An 8,098-nucleotide genomic window follows, 5' to 3' on the forward strand; every position below is an offset into this window, starting at 1 on the left:
ATTTGTTGAGCAGTGTAGATAAAACTCCAGCTGCAACATAAAAGTGTGATATACAGTGAATCAATAGTTAAGATCTTTAGGTACTTTGACAATATTTTGATGCTAAAGCTTTTGCACTTGAGTAGGAGTCTGACTTTAACACAAAGACTCAAATTCCAGATCTAAAATCCCTGCAGCGAACCTGAGTGACCCAAACCACCTCAACTCTGCAAATCTATCCAAGGCCTCTCTCAAACTAGGTCTCCATGTGCCATTCGTTCTCTTCTTTCTTCCATCTCTTGTGTTCTTCTCTGTCCCAGGCCCAGTGCCCACCACTGACCGAGCACACAGAATAACCAATCCCCTGGCAGCAGAGCCAGTGCCACCCCAGCAGCAGGCGGCTGGCATCGGTGTTGGCCCATTTATTTTGCTGGGTAAGGGGGTTGGGAAACTTCGCTGACCCGAATCAATCCTCTTTCTGAGAGCTCATGAAGCTGTGAAGCTGCAGGGACTTTGGAGTGGAAGGACCGGGCTGCAGGGACAGGATGAACGGTTTAAACATACGCAAAACTTGTTAGATTTACCCCCCTTAGTTAAAAGCATCTGTAATCTGTGTGAGAAATGTCCATGCAGGGGTCTGTGCTCGCTTTGGGGAAATGTCTCGCCTGCTTGGAGTTTATGCGTAAGTAACTTCTCTGTGGTTGAAATCTACATGTGCGCCTATCGCCGCTTTCGTGCATTTGTTTCTGTTTGTTTATAGTTTAGCAGTATGCCTCATTGTTTCATACTGTCACTGTAAATGTTTCCCTCTCTGTCGGTGTTTCCGGAGCTCGTGTCCTCTGTTGTTGTCTCCCGACCGTGAAAACAAGGTTTCTTTTCTTCTCCACATCCAGCCCGAGGAGTGGGATTCCAACACTAGGGGATCCGGCAGTGTTTTTATTTTGTTAGTGCAGGAATGTGCAGAGGGAAAGGGAGACGAGTAGAGGAGGGGTCGTGTTTGATACAACAGGAACGAAACCGAATGGGGCATTTTGATGGAAATGGAAGTTTTTCTTTCCTGCCCCCAAAATGTTTCTTCTCTTGTTTTCACCGGAATCACCCAGGAGCGGACACACGAAGCTGGAGGGTTAGACCAGAGTGCTGCTCATAAGCTCGGCGACGATCTCTCCTCATAGCAGGGACTCCCGCCCGACTCGGTGCATCTCTTTCTAGGAACTGTGTAATGATTCTGTGCACCCACTCCCCTTCCTCCCGTAAAGTGAAACTGGAGGGTTTTCCTCGTAAGTCGCAACTCCTTTTTGCGGGGAGGAATCGTACAAATGTGCTGTGTAGCAATGTTCAGGCCATACACGTGTTTGCGCTGCGCATCCTGCATCAGGCTTTGTTTACGCGCGTTCGCGCCTGCGTGCTCTTGCTTAGCGTTTTTTATGTACTTACAATAATAACAGGAGAGTCTGTAAAGCTGCTTCTGATTAACAGTTTGCACAGTAACGCGATGCGTTTCTCATATGCACTCAAATGTGGTTTTAAGGTACTTTTACTTTTAGTATTTGTAATTTCAGGCAGTGAAAAAAGAAGCTATCACTACACCCGAGTTAAAATTACTTCACATTTTACATGTAAAACATGATCGTAAACCTTTAAGCAAAGATGCAACACATCATTAACATATTCATGAAAGTAAACTGTCCGGTTTTTGTGCTTATCAGCACTTTTTCCGTTACTTTTTATGCATTTGGCTGATAATCCTCTTATCTTGAATGGAGCACTTGTGTCATTTTTTTCATTGAATTCAAGTATCAGCAACTCATTAGTGATGTGCTTGATATCATTTGAATGATTACTGACAAAGTAAAACTAAACTAAATATTCTTAATATGTTTTTCATTTTTAATGAATTATTTAATGCTAATGTTTGAGCCCTAAAATGTTCAAACTTGAACTTGAGACAATACCAAAGAGACAAACTTGATGATCTCATTCTGGGAGGAGGAACATGTGCAGCTGGGGGTCACTGCACATGTGCTGGAGAGTTTTATAACTAATGTTGCGTTAAAGGGGGCGGGGCCAACCCTTCAGTTTTTTGTCTTTCTTTCTTTCTTTCTGGTGAATATGCAAGGCTATTTTAAGAATGTATGGTAATGTGCTTTACAGATGGATTTGATGTGGGTGTTTTTCATTTGTTGGATATATTTTGACAAAACGTTACAGCAAAGGCAGTGTTTTTTTCAGCAGCCTTAAAATATCAATGACATATTTTGGCAAGTATGTCATTCATATGTAGTACTGAGCCCAGTTTCCAATTTGGAATTTAAAATTTTTAGCCAGTAATGATGCAGCAAAGAAATGTCTCAATGCTTCCTAATCTTTCAAACAGCTGCTTTGAATAGTGCAGTGAAATGAAGCGGTGCTGTCAGGAAGGCATGCGTGAAACTAAAATGTCCTTTGTGTTTAAAGTCACACAGTTCTGAGTTTGGATGAACTCAAACAGGGCGTACGATGGCAGTGAAACTGAATGTTTGTCTGGCGCTGAATAAAACAGGATGTCCTATCTGGTCAAAGCTTAGACAAAAGAGTCTCCCTGCAGGTTCATGAGAAGGCTGACGTAAATAATCATGTGCAAAGTAGAAGTGACAGCAAGTCGCAGGCAACTTGAGTAACTGTAATCCTGAGGAAGTGTCACCGTGCTGCTAGAGGTGCGATTGGTTTTGCTGAGGCATTACGGAGTGACTTCCAGTATTTGACCAGTATCACAGACATCACTGTGTTTACCTCTGTCATGAGGCAATCATGGCTTGACGATGCTGTCAGTGAGCGCATCCTCTCCAGAGGATGATTCCTCCTGATTCTGGTGGTTGTCATCTGTTAACGTGCAGCATAATTCCCTCTGACCAAGTAGACTTTTTCATGTACAGGAGATTTTGAAAAACGTTTTAAATTTTACTGACATAAAATTAATATGACACTATTTGATAATAATTTGAGGCAGAAATCTACCTCAAGCATCAAGTGAAAGAATCCAGCAACACAACCTTACTAAGACACACAAGGAGGATCAACTAAGACATGAGTATTGAAACAAACTACAAAAACCCTGTCAGTTTAAGCTGCCGAAGATCAACAAAGCAAACAAAGGATAAAATAATAACTAAACCCTCTTAAAGAAAACTAAAATTCAACAGCAAAACTGCACTACAAAATATCACCACTGCCCCCACTGCCAGAGAAACATGGTGCAGTCCAGTTAACAGGTCAGCACTATTTAAATGGGCAGCAACGACCCAGGAGCTGTAATTCAAACACAGCTCGAGTACAGCAGCACTGAAGAAGGTAGCTTAATCTGTGCTTCTCAAAAAGATATGACATGTTATGGAAACAAAATGTTTTAGGGCTATTTCTTTATTTTGTCTATGTATATTTTAAATGTTGTTCTAAAAGAAGGAAGGCCACATTCTGGGTGCAAGGGGCTGCTGGCGTAACTTTTCAGTCATTTTTAATTTTCTTTTTTTTACTGAAAGACAAAAGCAGCAGATCAGTGGAAGTCATCAGGATCACTCCTCTGAGCGGCATGAATGCGTGTACCGCATTATGTAACAGTCCATCTCATGGCTGTTTAGACATGTTGAAAAAAACCAAAGAAGTTTTGTCATGGTGGTGTTTGAGGAAGTCTCAAAGTCAGTGAGGACCGCGAGGTTAAAACCTCAAATATATTACAGGTCTGCAGAAACAAACCAAACCAAAGTAGCCTTTGGTCAAAAGTGAGTCATGATCAGATGCTTTTTGTTATTTCATTTACCGAGGTAATGTGATGCTTAATTTCACGATAAAGGGGTTTTTTAACAAAAGAGAAAAAAGCAAATTGGCAGCTACAGTGTTGCTGAAATCTGTTAGATGTTTCTGCAGTCTTCTTGTGGAAACTCACTGAATACTAACCTGAACAGTAAACATGGGGCTAGTCCTGCAAGTCATATCTATAAGGGTAGTGAATAAGCCACAAGGGCAACAGAGATCTGAGCAGAGAGAGATCATGTATGTTTTAACAAGCTTTATTTAGGCTGCAAACATTTCACTACAATTCCATATTTTACTGTTAACAGCAAGACACCCATAGCTAATTGATATTTACTACCTGTTATCATCAAACTTCTTATCAATTCAGTTTTAGTGTTTCATGAAATGAGAGCTTAGAAGGAAAGTTATAGACCAATTATTACTCAGTAATTAGGTCAGTATCGCAGTGACTTATATGAAGTAGTTTTAAAATGATTTGCATTTTTTAATAACATCCCTAAGGAATTTTACAGTTGTAATAATCATTTATTAATCTATCTGTTTACAGGTTTTAGATGACCAGCTTTTCAACTTTGACCCCTTTCTGCTTGTGTTTTGTTCTATACTTACCACGCTATCTTTGGAGGCTAGTTAGGTGTAGAAGTTTCAGTCTGGACCGTAGTGGTGGAGCACTGGCCTACTGACTGGTCTTGCACTTGATCCAAATTGTACATCTCCTTAAGAGCTGAGTCATAGTGTTACACTGCTGTGTAGGTCCAAAGGGTTGGGCAGCCCTGGAGCCAAAAACATCTCCAACATAAAGGAGGGAGAGTTAATACCAGGTATGTCAGTAATTATTGTTTGTGCCTGAGGCAACAGCCACTTCTGTGGCTTCATAACGCAGCACATACTGAGCTTAATATAAGCTTACACGAGTTTTAACGAAATGGAAGTTGTTTTTTTAAGCATTTATGGAAATGGCCAAAATTTAGATAATATTAGTCTTACTTAATATGATAAGCCCTCACAAAGCACTATATTTTGGACACAAAGTTTGAGAGAAAAGCCGTGCAGAGGACATGCAAGCTCCCCACAGAAACACTCAAACCCTCGCCCTGCGCCAACTGTGCTAAGTATAGCACCACCGTGCTGCTGGTTGTGTTTCATAGTATATATCCACAAATATAATCACTTATTAACTTTCATGTTAAAATACTGCACAATCATAAACATCAACAAATGCTTAAAAAGTACTACTTAACAAAAAACCCCAAAACTGCACTTATAAGTCAGTGGTTGAATAAATGTACTGTTTCTTTCCACCACTAGACCCACGTTACTGATTCACAGGACTTTACTCTTTCCCACGGTTACTATTTCCTCTTTACCGTCCTGCCTCCATTAGTTTCTACTTGACTTGACTGGTTTTCATTGAAAGCCATGCCCTAAAGGGTATTCTGCTTAATAGTCTCTTTTTACTGTAGATCATGTTGTATCAAATAATACTAAGAGAAGTGAATGAGGACATAAAATTATCAGTAAAGTTTTTATTGAGCTCATAAATAAAAGCCAACAGTTATTTATCTATTTGTTTGTTTGTTTATTTTGCAAACAGAGGCCTCATCCTCTGCTGGTCATTAGGAGGAATGCAGAAAAGTAAAGTCCATAAATGTGCTAGATTATGAGTTTTACATTCTTTTACTTTTATGACCTCTATGCCATACCTTATACAAAACCAACCATGCACGTAAATAAATAATTGAATAGAATGAATTTGTAAATTTCTAGTTTTGTCATATTCAGTCCTTCATATTTCAAGCCTGAATTCCAAAACTGTTGTAGTCCTTTGTAAAATGTAAATAAAAATGTAATGTAATATTTTGCAAATGTCATAAACACATTTTTTTTCCACAGTTCCATTTATAAAACATATAAAACATATCAAATGTTTGCTAAAATGGTAAATTTTCAAAGTATTTACAATTTCAGGGGGGTGGCAACTAAAGGCTGAAAAATGAAGAGAAGTAAAAACAAGCAGGCTGAGGAACATTTTTCTCCTCATTAAATGGGAGTAGGTCGGTAACATGACTGCGTGTATAAAAAGAGCATCTTCGAAGGACAGTAGTAAAGATGGGCAGAATCTTCAAATTGTGGAACAATTTCAGACTGAGTAAAATTGTAAGGACTGATTATCTCATCGTCTGCAGTAGGGGAGAGCGGGGTAAGTTGTCACACTTTTCACACTGACTAACTTTTACTGAGCACCATACATCACAACGTAATAAATGTTTCACCAAATGAAAGAAGGAAGTCTCGGGCACATATGATGTATTCATTACATTTTCATATCTTATCTCATTACGGAGTTGTAGACTGTTGAATGGAGAATGTGCACTTGTGACAATTTGCCCCATCGGCAGGTAAGTTGTCACACTAGATTATCTTAAAATAAGAACACAAATACTTAATTGTGATTATTGATTTTAATTGTTAAATTCAAACCAAAACTGGAAATTTGAACAATTATGCCAAGAGAATTTGGGAAAAAAAACAATTATTTCAATCCAATACACATTTTAATCAAAACATTAAGTAGAAAGAAAACTTTAGTTTGAACTTTAAACTCAAATGTTCTCTGGCTTGCACATAAATCCATCATAACTGAATGGAATGCTGCAAATAACTTGCTTTACTTAACATGTTAATCCTCTGAACAAAACAGATGCCTTATTTCTGATTAATCAGACTCAACTTCAGAGTCACAATTCTGGCACACATAAATTGCCTGGCCTGAGGTGCAAGCATCATGGGCCCATTTGTTGCATTTTATGCATTTTACCCAGGTCTCTTTTGGACGACTGTTTGAAAATGGCTCCACACAGACAAGGCAGAAGCACTCTTCATCATCTGATGATGACTCTTGAATTATTTTTCTTCTTTTAGCTGCGTTGTTCTTCATAGGTCCAGATGTTTTCCCCCCTCGCGTCCCTCTCTTTTGAAACAGCTTTTTGCTAGATTCAGCCTTATTCTTTTCTTTTTCTAGTTGCTGCTTCACTGGCGTGTCGGTTAGAATTGCTGATTTGCGTCGTTTTCTTCCTTTGCTGTTTGGTTTTCGGCGGCCAGCTTTTGGATATGGCCGGATGTCCTCTGGAGTTGGTAGTCTGCTGTCAGTAATTGCAGTGCTGGGTAAGGGTGAGCTCGTGATAGAGATGGTGCTGGAGCTTGGCAGTTCAGAGTTGGTGCTGGGGCCTAGCAGTGCAGAGTTGGTGCTGGGGCCTGGCAGTGCAGAGGTAGTGCTGGGGCCTGGCAGGGCAGGGTCCGGAATAGGGCGATCTGTGACGTAGGATGGTGCAAACTCGGCTTCCAGAAATACATTTCTGTTGTAAGGTTGAATCCCAGCCACCCTAAAACCAGCCTGAATGTTCAATGGGGTTGCAGCCAGAGGATATGCAATTGCCACAATCCCAGGAATGTCATAAATAGACATTGTCTTCCCAGGGTTGTTCCTCATCCAGGCATCACACGTGCTGTTGATGTGCCTCTTTAGTGGCCCGTAGACAGACCTGTCTAATGGTTGGAGCCGATGTGAGCAGTGGGGTGGGAATGACAGCATGATTATGCCATTTTCTTTGGCATAATTGAGTCCATCAATGGACAGATGAGACTCGTGGTTGTCCAAAAGGAGTAAACAGGGCTTCTCCTTTGAACACTTTGTATGTTCATTGAAATGTTGCAGGAAGTCAACAAAGTGTGTGTCTTTCATCCATCCAGAGGAATTTGCCCCTCCTTTGCTGCCAGGTGGCCCGTTGATCAGGAAATGGTTACGGAAGTGGACACGCGGGAAAATAAAGTATGGAGGTAAACTATTCCCTATGGCTGAGACAGCACAGGCCAGTGTGACAAGGGTTCCCCTTTCAGCAGAGGTCAATGACCCTACTTGTTTGAATCCACGTCTGGCCAACACTTTGTCTGGTTTATGTACAGTGGTGACCCCAGTTTCATCAACATTCCAAATGTCTCCTGGTCCAAACTCATATTTGCATAACACTTTCTCCAAGTTGTCAAAGAAAGCATTGACATTCTCTCTGTTGAAGCTACTTGCCCTGGCAAGGCTAGTTGCTTCTGGCTTTCTCAGTGACAATGTTGTATGCCGCTTTAAAAAGCCTGTAAACCACTCTTTGCTGGCCTTTTCTTTTTCTGCCCACAAAGGCACAAACTTCAGTTCGTGTGCCACAGCAAACTGGTAGGCAAGCTTTCTGACCTCACTTGGTGACAGACCAAAATAAATGTCAGCTGACCTAGTAATATACTCAACAAGCTGCTTTTCCAAATCAGGGGAAAAAATCTT

This window comes from Diplotaxodon limnothrissa, linkage group LG11 (genome assembly GCF_057381915.1).
Source record: "Diplotaxodon limnothrissa isolate DT_005_m linkage group LG11, D_limnothrissa_male_GT1.1, whole genome shotgun sequence".
Lineage (NCBI taxonomy): Eukaryota > Metazoa > Chordata > Actinopteri > Cichliformes > Cichlidae > Diplotaxodon > Diplotaxodon limnothrissa.